Source organism: Podarcis pityusensis (assembly GCF_964106645.2).
Source record: "Podarcis pityusensis genome assembly, chromosome: 3".
Taxonomy (NCBI): Eukaryota; Metazoa; Chordata; class Lepidosauria; order Squamata; family Lacertidae; genus Podarcis; species Podarcis pityusensis.
The window spans coordinates 74,109,626-74,123,990 of NC_138026.1; positions in this window are offsets into that span (position 1 = coordinate 74,109,626).

Genomic DNA, 14,365 nt, shown 5'->3' on the forward strand with positions numbered 1-14,365 from the left:
GCATTATCCGTTTGTACCAGCTTATATGCCTTTAATAATAATGTGCTCAGTAGACTTTAGAAGCATGTATTGCATACAGTGGTACCTTGGTTCTCAAATGCCTTGGTACTCAAACAACTTGGAACTCAAACACTGCAAACCCGGAAGTAAGTGTTCTGGTTTGTGAACTTTTTTCAGAAGCCGGATGTGCTCCATTTTGAGTGCCACGCTTCCGTTTTGAGTGCCACACTTCTGTTTTGAGTGTTACACTGAGGTCTGTCTGTTTTTGCTATTTCTTTTGCATTTTTGTGGCTTTTTTGGTTTGTTTTTGTGACTGTGTGAAACCCAGTTCAGCTACTGATTGATTGATTGATTGATTGATTGTGTGACTTTAGTACATTGTTTATTGCTTTCATTTTATGGATCAATGGTCTCGTTAGATAGCGAAAGTCATGTTAAATTGCTGTTTTAGGGGTTGTTTTGAAAAGTCTGGAATGGGTTAATCCATTTTGCCTTACTTTCTATGGGAAAGCCCGCTTTGGTTTTGGAACGCTTTGGTTTTGGAACGGACTTCCGGAATGGATTAAGTTTGAGAACCAAGGTAGCACTGTATATCCATTATGCTCGAAAAGCTTCTGGTTTCTGTTGCTCAGACTACTGTAAAGAGAAGAAGAGCAGGCTATGGGTTTCCCTTTCTGGTTGATAGGCAACCCCTAAAACTGTGTGGTCCAATTTAATAATAATTTAAAAAATTCAATATGCTGCCATAGTTTAATTGTATAACATGATTAATGGCGTAGCATTATGTGAACTGCATGCTATTTATCCACCCTTCTGAATTTTTGATTTGGCTAGTCCATCCCCCACATTTTAATTCAGTTCTCCCCCCCCCCCTCCAATTCAGAACTAAAGCAGTTGTGCTGTATCGGCTAGTAGGTGATGCGCAAACAGATTGTCCAAGGGGCTTAATTTGGGATGGGAATCTCTTATTTCTGTCTGCCTGATTTTCACTCCTTGACCAAGTCACACTTCCAAGGCCTAATTTTCCCTTCAAAAGCACAGCAAGCACTAGATGACCTTCATGGTCTCTTCCAACTCTACAATTCTATGATTCTGCCTTTCGGGCACTTAATCATTTCCACACTTACATGTTTCACAAGACTAGAAATGGAGGAGGGAAATGAAACTACATTATAGCCAGGTCATTATTATTTATATTATTTCTATTATATCTATCTATCTATCTATCTATCTATCTATCTATCTATGTATCATCTATCTATCTATCATCTATCTATCTATCTATCTATCTATCTATCATCTATCTATCTATCTATCTATCTATCTATCATCTATCTATCATCTATCTCTACCATCTATCTATCTATATCTATATCTATCATCTATCATCTATCTATCTCTATCTATCTCCTGGGCTGGGCACATATGTTTGAAATGTGCTACACAAAAGCGGCTGGTCCTGACTGAATTAAAAATACTTCTCTGATACTCCTTCCCATTCTCTCTCTCCCTCTCGCTTTCTTTTCCAGAATGTGAAACGCACGGTGGGGTGTATGTGTAAATATGGACAGATGGCGACACTCAGTTCCAGCTCAGGCAGATTAGTAAGAGAACTTAGTGTTCAAGGGACCAATTACCACTCTGTCCCCTAAGGGAAGAGCATATCAGATGTTTACTGGGGGGTTAATAATAAATGAACTGCAAAAAAAGAAAAAGAAAAGAAAAGAAAAAGAAATTGCTCTCCAAACTCCATATTTGGTGTATTCATGTCAGCAGGTTGTAATTAGCTAATTAAATGCCTGGACTGACAGAATGGTCCCTATGGGGGTTGCGGCATTCAAGGCTGCTCCTGAAATATAGGCAGGAAACATCTTGGAATATGTGGTCAGGAGAGCAGTGAACACCTACCATTTAATGGGATGCTTTTTCCTGTAAAGGTTACTGGGAGAGCTGGGAGGAGAACTTGGACAAAGCCTGTGTCTGCAGAACTAGCAGCCAGTTAAGCCAAAGACAAGAGACCATGGAGCGGGGGCAGGGAGGGCAGGGTAGGGGGAGTGTCCGTAGAGGAAATGGCAGCTTCCCAGCAAGTGCTGAAAAAATTCCGAGGAATTTAAAAGTGAGCACATTGTAGGAAGCTCATCAACAAACCTGTCCTTAGACAACACTTCAAAGGGCACATAAGCAACTTGAAAGGGCAAGTAAGCAGAGAAGAGATGGTCCACGCTTACGAAAGGAGACTTGCCTGGCCAGAGGTTCATCCCAAAGTTCATAAATAATATAAACCTCCTCAAAAGGAACATTACATGTTTCCCATTTGCTTGCTGAAGCAACAGGAAATGAGAGCTGGTGACAACCCAAACCATGTCAGTTTTATGATTAGCTTGTGCCACCACCTTTGTTTTAAGTGTTTGGATTTCTTTTATGGAACTTCCTGCTTCCTTAGGGGGAGCACTTTAGAGTAAAGACTTCAAAGATTCCCATGTGCGCTGGTTCACAATCCTGAAATGTGGACTTTGGGGAGCTGGAATGTTCACTAAACAAATGGAAGCGGAGCTTTGCATACAGCGATCTGGTTCGTGCATAACACTAAGCCGTGGTTTGTTTAACCTGAGGGTTTGCTTAACAAGCCACAATTAGCGATGAATTGTCTCACAAACAACCGCTCTTTTTTATTATTATTTTTACCAGCTGCACTTATCTTATGCCTTTGTGACCTGGTGAGCATCTGGACTAGGGTGGCCAAACAAATCATAGTTAAGGAAGGCTATCAAGTTTATAAGCTTATAAGTTTATAAGGAAGCCCTGTTTAGGGAAGCTTTTAATAGCTGATGAATTATTGTATTTTAATGTTTTGTTGGAAGCCTCCCAGAGTGGTTGGGGAAGCCCAGCCAGATGGGCGGGGTATAAATAATAAATTATTATTATAATAATAATCAACATGCTATGGCTTCAGATCATGGTTTGTTGACAGCAAACAAACCATACTTCAATTGTTGGGCAGAATGTGTATATAACACTAAACTAGTTTGCTAAACTATGGTTTAATATTATGTGCAAACTAGGCCAGTGAACATCCTTCGCCATGTGCAGCAGAGGACTAACTACTCTAGAGGCCAGAGCTTTCCAAACTGTGTGTTGTGACACATTAGTGTGTCAGCTGCAGTGTGTAAGTGTGTCACACGAATGCTCCCTGGGCTCCTCCCGGGGCTGAAAAGGGATTAGTTTAACATCCGGTTTGCTAGTAAAAGTGAATTACTGTGTCGCGAAATGATGCACGTCTAAAAAGTGTGTCACCAACATGAAAAGTTTGGAAAGCTCTGCTATAAACTTTTGATTTATTATCATACATTTATGTAATGCATATCTTCCATAATGGAATAGTGACGTAAAGGTAGTTCCCAGGCAATCCCCCATTCAGCCACTGATGAGGCCCAGATCTCAACAAGGTGTTAAGCTCATGTGTATTCAGACCATAATTCTTTTCTAAGACTCTCTTCTAAGAAAATAGTAATTGTAGTTTCCGGTGGGGGGAAGGAGGAATCACTAATAGCAAAATCTCCTCACCAAACTATAATTCCCATGATTCTTTGGGGGAGGGGGAAACCGTAACAGTTACAGTGATATAATTCTTGTCTGTATATAATGCAGGTTTTAGCCTGTCTAAGGGCCCTGTTCTTTCTCAAAACCCTCTCACTGTGTCATGGTCCTTCACCAAATCCAGAGGAGGTTCATAGAATCATGGAATTTTAGAGATGGAAGAGACTACAAGGGCCATTTTGTCCAACCCCCTGTAATGCAGAAGACGTTTTGCTGAACGTGTGGCTCGAACCCATAACCCTGAAATTGAGAGTCTTATGCTCTACCAGCTGAGTTTTGTTGCATCATTGTTTGGCTTTCATGCAAATTACAGTTTTCTTATGATTGGAGTGAAATGGGGGCTGGTCATGACGCATCAAGCTCAGAAAATTTCAGCATCCTGATTTTGATGCAAGACCTAAGCATAGTTTCAAATCATAATGAGGGCTGAGCTAACCATCTGGGGGACTACAGGCTTGAATGTCTGCTTTTGGCTGCACTGTGTTGGCACTCCATGACAATCGTAAGTCTAACAGCAACCTCACTTCTCTGAATACTGGCTCTTACATTGCCGAAACAGCACTACAGTAGGAACCCTGAGATTTGCAGATGTACAAACAATCCCTTTTAGGGTTGTGGGGGGGTACACCTTGGGGGGATCCCAAAAACAGTGCAAAGGGCACAGAGTGTGCTCAGTGGCCACTGAATGTTGACGGGCTGTTGGTGGCGTGGAAAACTGGAAGGAGAGAGGTTGGAATGGAGCAACTGGAATTCTGAACAGAGAGCATGCCTACGACCCACAGGTATCTTAAAACTTTTTCTGAAATACAGCATTTTGATGCAGTTTCCCCCATGCTAGCTTCACTCAAGTTGCGAACTGCGGGTTTATTCAATATGCTGTGAATCCCCAGTGTGTACAATTGAATCATTTGCCTGTCCTCCTGGGAATTCTCCTACGTGTCTGATGCCAGCAGCATGTGTTTGTGTTGCAGAGGAGCATTCCACTTCCTACCTGCCTGCCGCCTGCCACTTTTGCCTTCTAATTGTGTTGACGCGAAACTAAGGCTGCAGTCCTAACCTTGTCTACTCAGAAGTAAGTCCTATTGAATTAAATGTTGCTGAATCCCTGGCAAGTGGGTTAGGACTGCAGTTCTGAGTCTTGTTCATTTCACCAACATACTGTTATGAGTTGGTGAGTGCTAGACACCTGAAATTCCTGGGTCTAATAGGTGTTATAATTTAATTAATGATTGGAGTGTTAAAAACCAGCAAATAGCCAGTCCCTATGTATTAGGCTCATCTATAGCATTCCAGACCCATGTGTGGTAAGCTGTGTGCTAGACAATGCTAATTCTCTGGAAGCAGCATGTGCTAAAGGCTGGGGATGGGCCATTAGGAGCACACAAAGAATCAAATGGAACTCTGCATCAGATGGCAAAATGAGTGGGGCCTTTTACTCCACAGTTAAAATGATGTGAATTAGAAGCTTGGGGAGGAGTTATGTGACAGGGAAGCAGAAAGGCAGCAGGCAGGGCACAATGGCTGATGTCTGTTTGGATCCTAGGCTGTGCCTACGGGAGAAGCAAGACCCTCTTGGAGTGTCATGCTGTGAGTCCCTCCATCGTAGGCACAGGTTGTATATACGTGAACTCCACTGTGCCTCCTTTCCAAGAGGAAACACAGACCCTGGGTGAAGCACCTAGAACACTTGGAATCTCACACTGCTCAGAGTTTGGGGTGGCATGCAAGAATACCCATTTAAATGCTCACCTTCCCCTAATCTAGACATTTTTTTGAAACATTGGCTGGAGAACTGCATCACTAAATTTAGATAAGTGTGAATTGCAAAGAATAACTTTGTTTCAGATCTCATATTGTTTTAGTACAAGTTTGATTCATTTGGCTTTAAATGCAAACTGAATTGAATAAACCAGGGGTCAGCAAACTTTTTCTGCAGGGGGCCGGTCCAATGTCCCTCAGACCTTGTGGGGGGACAGGACTATATTGGGGGGGGGGGGAATGAACGAATTCCTATGTCCCGCAAATAGCCCAGAGATGCATTTTAAATAAAAGCACACATTCTACTCATGTAAAAACACGCTGATTCCTGGACCGTCCACGGGCCGGATTTAGAAAGCGATTGGGCCGGATCAGGCCCCCAGGCCTTAGTTTGCATACCCATTGAATAGACACAGGATTCTCTGTTAATTGCTTTTAGATATAGACCCCAGTTTGGGATTGACCATGTAAGGGATGAGGTTTAGATATTTGTATCAAGATACATAACTGAGATTGCAGAAATAAGCCCACTCTGTATTCAGTGTACTGTTTGTCACCCATTCCATGGGGTGATGATATTAGGGAGCACAGTGTAGGGAATCTAAAAGGAATGGCACATGGGATTAGCTGTAAAGGCCAGGAGCCTGAGGAAATGAAAACCTTTGCTATTGAAATCTGGCTAAAGATTGCACTTGGAGATAATATTCCAGAAGAGAACAGCCCCCACCGTCAGCTGTGGGCTTGTAATTGCCATATCAGATAACCACCATATATTTATTATTTACTAGCACATGGTTTACTGATGCTCACTACAAGCTGTTAATGAGATGTCTCCTCTAATAACCACAGTGGAGATGATAGGTCTGGCGTGCAAGGATCCTGTCCCTTTGCCAAGGGATTTATTCTTTCCTGGCATTAGTACAATCACATACATACTGACAAAAACAAGCCAGCCAACCACCAGTGTGACTCTTGTGCTTGCTGCTGCCTTCAAAAGGTTGTGGGTGGCACTGCGGTCTAAACCACTGAGCCTCTTGGGCTTGCCGATCAGAAGGTCGGCGGTTCGAATCCCCGCGACGGGGTGAGCTCCTGTTGCTCTGTCCCAGCTTCTGCCAAAATAGCAGTTCAAAAGCACACCAGTTCAAGTAGATAAATAGGTACCGCTGTGGCGAGAAGGTAAACGGCCTTTTCCATTTGGTTTCCGTCTGGTTTCCGTCATGGTGTTCTGTTGTGTCAGAAGCGGTTTAGTCATGCTAGCCACATGACCTGGAAAGCTGTCTGTGGACAAATGCTGGCTCCCCTCAGACAGAAAGCGAGATGAGCACCTCAGTCCCATAGTTGCCTTGGGCTGGACTTAACCGTCCAGAGGTCCTTTACCTCTGGCTGCTGCCTTCAAGCACTTGGTGTAAACTGTTTGCTTACTAGCTGAAGAAGGGTCAGAGAGGTATGATAATCGCTGCTTTTAAGAAAGAGGTGGGAAGGTAGGAGACTTGAAAACTGGATTTAGGGGAGAATATTAATAATTGCTTTCTTCTTATGAATAGACTGCTGCACTAGAGTTTGCAGGGCATGTATTGACCCAGATTGCTTTGTCAAGATTACACATGCGTATCAGTCCTGCATCAACTATTTCTGCCACCTTTTGATCATTTTAGTTGGCTTTCAGCTGGCAGGCTACATGTGTCCTTTCTACCACCTCACTTTCACAGAGATCTGATAAAGCAAAATCTATATTTCTCATCATACAATGCTGGACAAACTCTTAAACTGTTGTCATCTTGAGGGAGGCAAAACACTGATTTCAAAGCTGACGTTTGCCCCTCTTCAGCACCTGTCGTGGCACACCTGGTAAGCAAAAGTCACTTCAGTCTTTCCAGGCATATATGTACAGCTCTGAACTGATCTTTCAAGCCAAATAAAAAATAAAAAAATCAGCACGGATGTCACTTTGTCTAATAAAATGTTAGGTCACACAGCTGCATTCTCAGAGTGGCTTAACAATCCCTCTTCACAGGGAGCTCTGGGAGATGTAGCTCTGTAAGAGGAAAGAGAGTCTCCCAACAACTCTCAGCCCCCCGAACGAGCTACAGTTATTTTATTTTTGACAGAGGTAGAGAACTTCTACCCTGTGGGCCAAATGCAGCCCCTCCCCGGCACTTCTGTCTGGCCCCTTGCCAGCCTTGCCGTGCACTCTGGAATACTTTTGTCTGGTTGGAAAGTTTCCTTGAATCGTGATGATACTTCTTGCTCAACTGGATTGAGAGATGAGGGAGGGAGTAGAAATCTCTGGCTTTTGCACAGCTGGAATGGATCCCACAGTACAAAAACAAGAGCCACATTCATCGCTCCACTTCCCAATGCCTCTGACCCTGCCCAACGCTGGCTTACAGACTCTGGAAGGTTCCCTGCAAGGAATAAAGGCGTTGTGTTGGAAAACATCCCCCCACACCAGTTTTATGATGTCCCCCTCATCCAAAAGTGGGCCATAATTATTTTACGTATTGAAGAAGCACACAATTAAATCACTGCCAAGGTACACCACAATTGTGAGGCCTGGAGAGATGAAGATGATGCCTCCCCAGCTGTTGCCATTGGCAGAGGACTGCTTGTGATGTCACAAAAGCACTTGGCAGGTGAGTGGATACAAAGGCAGGCCAAGGAGAAAGCCCTTTTCTGTTCCCCAGCAGGATACAGCTGGCAGCAACTGTGACATTCAGCAGTGCCCAGTTTTCCTCCACTTGGAGGAAGCACATTGGCAAACGGAAGGAGGCAATCATCCAGCAGCAGGATGCTATGGGGCAATAATAAGGCAAGTTCACTTGCTGAGTGGGATGGTGGCTTGAAGGCTGCTGAAATCCATGGTCAGAAGCTGGTTGGTGTCTAGTGATGGACCTAACAGAAGCTGGCAAATGTCGGTGGGTGGAAGCCAGTGGAGTTTGCATCCTGAAGCTGCTGGATGTCTCATGGTTGAAGCAGGCTGGTGTTTGTGGATGCAAATTGGTTGAAAATCACCTTCGGAAGCCACTCAACAGAAGCGGGTGGATATTTGTGGATTGAAACTGGGGCACAAATATAAATGAACGGAGAGTAAATGATGAGTGAATGTGTCTGCTGATGTTCTTGTCAGTTGGCGTATGTTTGTGTGGGTGTATGTTTGACGTGGGTGGCACTGTGATCTAAACCACTGAGCCTCTTGGGCTTGCTGATCGGAAGGTCAGCGGTTCAAATCCACATGACGGGGTGAGGTCCCATTGCTCTGTCCCAGCTCCTGCCAACCTAGCAGTTTGAAAGCATACCAGTGCAAGTACATAAATAGGTAACGCAGGAAGGTAAACAGCGTTTCTGTGCTCTCTGTCTTCCATCACGGTGTTCCATTGCGCCAGAATCAGTTTAGTTATGCTGGCTACATGACCTGGAAAGCTGTCTGTGGACAAACACCGGCTCCCTCAACCTGAAAGTGAAATGACCTCCGCAACTCCGGAGTCGCCTTTGACTGGATTTAACGATCCAGAGGTCCTCTACCTTTTTTACCTTGCATGGGTGAATGGGGAGTTTCCAAAGTGGTGCAAATTGTTTTCCATTTGGTTGTGTACTTTTTGATGTGTTTTATTTATTGCTTATGACTTTTGTTATGTCGGTAAATATGTAAATCTTGTCATGCTGTCATGCCTTGAGCATTGTTTTAACTATGGAAAGGTGGCATACAAATAAAATGATGATGATACTAACAATTCAATACTCTTAAAAAACCCCTGCAGTTTCCAGGATTCTTTGGGGGAAGCCACAACTGTTAAAGTTGTATAATAGTGCTTCAAATGTATGGTGCAGATGTTGGCATGAAGGTCACTTTGTCCAGTAGTACGTTGGCTAGAATGGGAGAACAGACATGAGCCCAAACTGTAATTTAGAAACCTGGGAAATGCCAGTGACACAGAGCTAACATGCAGTGCTGTTTGAGATAGTGGGGTTTTTTTTAATACAAATAGCAGCATTACTGGGGAGTGGGGCTGTAAATCTGTAATTTACACTTATATGTTTCAATTTGAAGATGACAAATTAATCAATGGTTCCAGTTAACGTGCGCTTAATGTGTACTTATTTACATTGCCTCGGGGCAGATGGGACTACATTCATCAGAGTCAGGGAACAGGGTTGCCAAGTGACCAGGGTGATAGCAGCCTGGTTTGCTCTTGTGCCCCTCACCACATCAATATGCAGAAATCACAGGGTGAAGCTTTACAAGGCGCAGAGGTAAACATCAGTGCCTACGATGCTTACACCTCAAGGCAGAACTACAGAACCCAGATGAAAAGGTTGGCTGCCATTTATTGGTTCCTGTCCCGAAACACCTCTGTTCTGCTCTCTCTTTTTTCTGAGTGACCAGCAGCACTATACTTAAGCAGAGTGTTTAGAGGACTGTTTGTTTTTTATCAGTGGTGGTGATGCCGATCCGCTCCACGGAAAGAGCTGGCATGTCTTGCAAAGATGCATCTCCCCCTCCCTGCTTCCTCCCCACTTTCTTCTTCTTCTTCTTCTTCTTCTCCCGCACAGCTTGAATGCCCTGACTCTTTGTGAGAGATAGTGCGACAGATGCAAAGCAGGGAGCAAAAGTGGAGGCTCCAATTATTATGGCCTTGGGGCTCATTACAGGCAGTGGCCTTCTTCATAAGAGTTACCCGGTGTTTGGCCAGCTCCCCGATGGCTTTGCGCATTCCTTTTCTTTCACTGAATGAATGCTCTAATCTGGCTGCAGGGCATCACCAGCCCCAATGGCCCGCTTGCTGCACCTGCTCATCAAGGATTGCAAACACCTGCCAGGGTTGGGGCTTAGCATTTAAGTGCTGCTATTTGAAGACAAATCTTTGGTTGTGGGCTGGTTTTGTGTTTTTTGGTCTGTGCCTGCTCCCTCATCCCACCCACCCCCTCCATTTCTCCTTACACTTTGGCGCTGGGGATATTGAAGGCAGTTTTCCTTTCATTTTCTGCTTTGCACAGGCTGATGTGTAAGATCAAGGTGCAAGGCAAAGAAGGAAGAGCCTTAAGTACTGTATAGTAGAGCCTGTGGCTCTCTCAGAGCCCTATCAGATTCATTCTCTCTCTCTCTCTCTCTCTCGCTCGCTCGCTCTGTGTGTGTGTGTGTGTGTGTGTGTGTCTGTCTGCCTGTCTGTGTGTCCAAGTGTGTCCCTCTCCCATCTCTACACCAGTTGCCGAAATGCAGTCACTTCTAGTGGGAAAATGGAGAAGAGAGCATACCCTCCAACATTCCTCAGATAAAAATAGGGACATTTCTCACTCCCCCCAGCTGATCCTCCTCAACCCCCCCCCATTTTGGGTCCCTCCCCCCTCCAGAGCATTTCCTATCAGAAGAAGGCTAGTGCCGCCACCACTTCAACAATGTAACACAGCACACATGCCCTCCACTCCTTAATCCTGATTTTATTTTGTTCTTTGGTAGATTCACAGAAAGAAAAACACACACCAAGAAATAAATTTTAGAAAGGGGCAAGATTAGTTGCTGAAGGTAGTAGTAGTAGTAGTAGTAGTAGTAGTTCTTCTTCTTCTTCTTCTTGTGTGTGTTTTGTTTTTTGTTTTGTTTTTAAAACAATCCAAGACTCCTTGTGCTCTGCTCCTCCTCGCTTCCCATCCAGGGCAGTCCTGCCCTCTGCCTGCCCCTCACAGCTGACATATCACACAGTAATAATAACAACAATAACAATTTATTTATTTATACTCTGCCCATCTGGCTGGGTTTCCCCAGCCACTCTGGGTGGCTTCCAACAAAATATTAAAAATACAATAAAAGTTCAAACATTAAAAAACTTCCCTAAACAGGCCTTCAGATGTCTTTTAAAAGTAAGATAGTTGTTTATTTCCTCGACATCTGATGGGAGGGCGTTCCACAGGGCAGGCGCCACTACCGAGGAGGCCCTCTGCTTGGGCCGGGCCTTGGCAGCAGGAGCCGCTACTCCTCCTCGCCCGCTCTCCAGCAGCTACTGTGAGCTACCCAAGGGAGAAGGCTGGCAGCAGCGGCCATGGAGAGGCATGGGATGTTCCCTCGCTCCTGCCACCTCTTGGGACAAGTGTCAGCTGATCCTCCTCCCTGAGCTTGGGGCAGCAGCACTGGCGAGGGAAAGAGGGACATTCCGGGATCAAATCAGAAGCTGGAATAGCTTTCGTAATTCTGGAACTATCCCTGGAAAATAGGGGCAGGTGGAGGGTATGAGAGAGTGTGGTGATTCTTCACTAACTGTCTAGAAGCCCACTCCTCATCCTCAAGCTAACCAGAGGCAGAGAGGAAGGCAGGAGGGTCCCGGTGCCTATGGAGCTGAAAGAAGAGGGTTAAGGGCAGGGTACCTTGTTGTAGTCTAAAAACTGCATTGTCACTTCATTTGGCTGTAACGTTGATTTACACTGTCAGAGGCAGGATGCCTTTGAATTTGTGTTACTGGAAATCTCAGATGGGGAGAGCACTGTTGCGCCCAGATCCTGCTTAAGGACGTCACACAGGAATCTGATTGGCCATTGTGAGACCAGGATGGTGGGTGAGATGTCCCATTGGCCGTATCCAGCAGATGCTTCTTATACTCTGAGATTGTTCTTTATTTTTATTATTTATTTATTTGATTTCTATACCGCCTTATACCCGAAGGTCTCAGGCCGGTTCACATAAAATATCAAATACATAAAATCGAAATAAAACCAACAACCCAATAAACACCCCCCCCAAAAAAGAGCCAGCATTTTTAAACAGGGTATAGGATGTAGATCAAGTCAGGCAAAGGCCTGGTTGAAAAGGAATGCTATTGCCTGGCACCTAAAGGTGTACAGTGAAGGTGCCAGGTGAACTTCCCTGGGGAGAGCATTCCACAGGCAGGGAGCCACTGCAGAGAAGGCCCGTTCTCGTGTTGCCACCCTCCAGACCTCTCGATGAGTCAGCACACGAAGGAGGGCCTCAGAAGATGATCTCAGGGTCCAGGTAGGTTCATATGGGAAGAGGCGGTTAGGTTTGCCACCTGTCCCTGAGTAGGAGAAGACTACTTTGCATTTGCTGTAGGAGGTGGGGAGAGTGCTTTTGCACTCAGTGTTTAGCTCCTGCCTATGGGCTTTCCATGGGCACATGGCTGGCCACTGTGAGAACAGAGTGCTAAACTTAGTGGGACTTTGGCCTAATCCAGCGGGGCTCATGTTGTTTCTATATCCCAAAACTTTCCACATCCTATTTAGTGCTATAGCTAATTCATTTCCACGGATTCTTCTCAAAATTATCCTTTGGGAACTTTCATGTCCCTGTATTCCCCAGGATTTTTCCTGCATGCACATGTGTTGTCTGGATATTTGATAGATGAGGGTTGCTGTTTTGAAAGCCCTTAATGATAGTTTGACTTTTAACATTTGATCCGACCTTTTATATTTTGCAGTCTTCTCAAAAGACATTATTAATAGCTCATATTCAGTGGCACATCACAATGGTTTTCAAACTTTCTACCTTGAGGGCAAGTTTTCCAATTCAACAGGAAATGAACCTGACTTGTCTCCCACAGAACCATGCACTGGGGTATTTTCTATGGCGCATAGTTGGTTCACCTTGGGCAATGTTGGACCTTCACAAGTTGTCCTAGAATGTGCCCAGCATTCCACATTGACTGCATCTTGAAGAGGAAGGTGACCAGTGGTGGGAAAGCTATATTTTGCTTGTCTTTCTCATGGACGAACCCCTGATATTCTTCTAAAGAACCTAGGAAGATCATTTGGCAACATATGATACTTCACAGTGCATTGACCATTTTAAGACATAGCAGCTTATTTTCATATCAAAGTAATCAAGAGAATCTAACACATACTAAAACATTCATGTTTTGAGGGTGTGTTTTTTAAACATTCAAACATCTAAACTGTAAAGTTTCATTAAAAGAATTGAGTGGGCAACTAGCCAATTGGCTTCTGTGCAAATATTTATGTTGACTCTACGTAAAACTGAAATGTCCTTTATCCATGTTATGTGTGCTAAAATGATGGGTGGGTTACAGAGACGGAGAGGCAGGGTTATGCAGATAGCACCAGGCAGGCCTGAACCCACCACTTGCTTTTATGATGTTGATGTCAAAATGTGAATAAAGCACATTTAATTAATTTGAATAAAAGAATGAGTAGTGGCGACACTCTTCCGATCCCTGAGTCCTACATGCTGCTTCACTGAGCTGCTTCACTGAGCTAAGCCAAATGTGTGTTCCTCCGCACAGGCTGATGGTGATTATCAAGAATTTGGGGGACCATTTGCCCCCTTAACACCTAGACTGAGGGGAACCACCCTGACCTTAAATAAACAAAGCAGGATAAGGGGAGAAAGGCCTGTGAATTCTTGTTAGTAAGGGATAGCCAATGTGGTCCTCTCCAGATATTGCTGGACTACAACTCCCATCAGTGCCAGCCAACATGGCCAATGCCCAGGGATGGTGGGAGATGTAGTTCAATGACACCTGGAGGGCACCATATTGGCCATCCCTACTCTTGCGGGGTGGGGAGGCCTTTCTATGTCCCATCCCCTTCAGGCTTATAGCAACACCAACTCACCACCACAGCAGGTCAAATGAAAGAGGGAAGGGAACACACTGTGCAAATAATTACAGATCTTAGCAAGTCAGTAAACTTAAACCTCAGTTCACAAGCGATACATAAGGTGTTACTAAAGAGTAAGGCACCAAAATGAATTGGTGAACTCTGGTGTATTTGCACTCTGTGGAAATGGTTGATAGTGAAAGAGGAGAAGAAAGAGAACTGTTAACAAAGAGCCTTAGAGAAAGATTAAAAAGACAGAAATGAAATCAAGCAAAGACAGATCCATGAAAGCCCTGGCTGTGAATAGAAGAATGGAGGATTATGTTGTGAGCTGTGTCAAGAGGTGGAAGAAAGATCAAGAAGCAGGAGAACAGAATAAGGGCCTTTGAATTTAGCAAGAAGGTCATTATATACTTTTGTCAGAACAACCTTGCTTGAACAGAAAGGGCAAAAT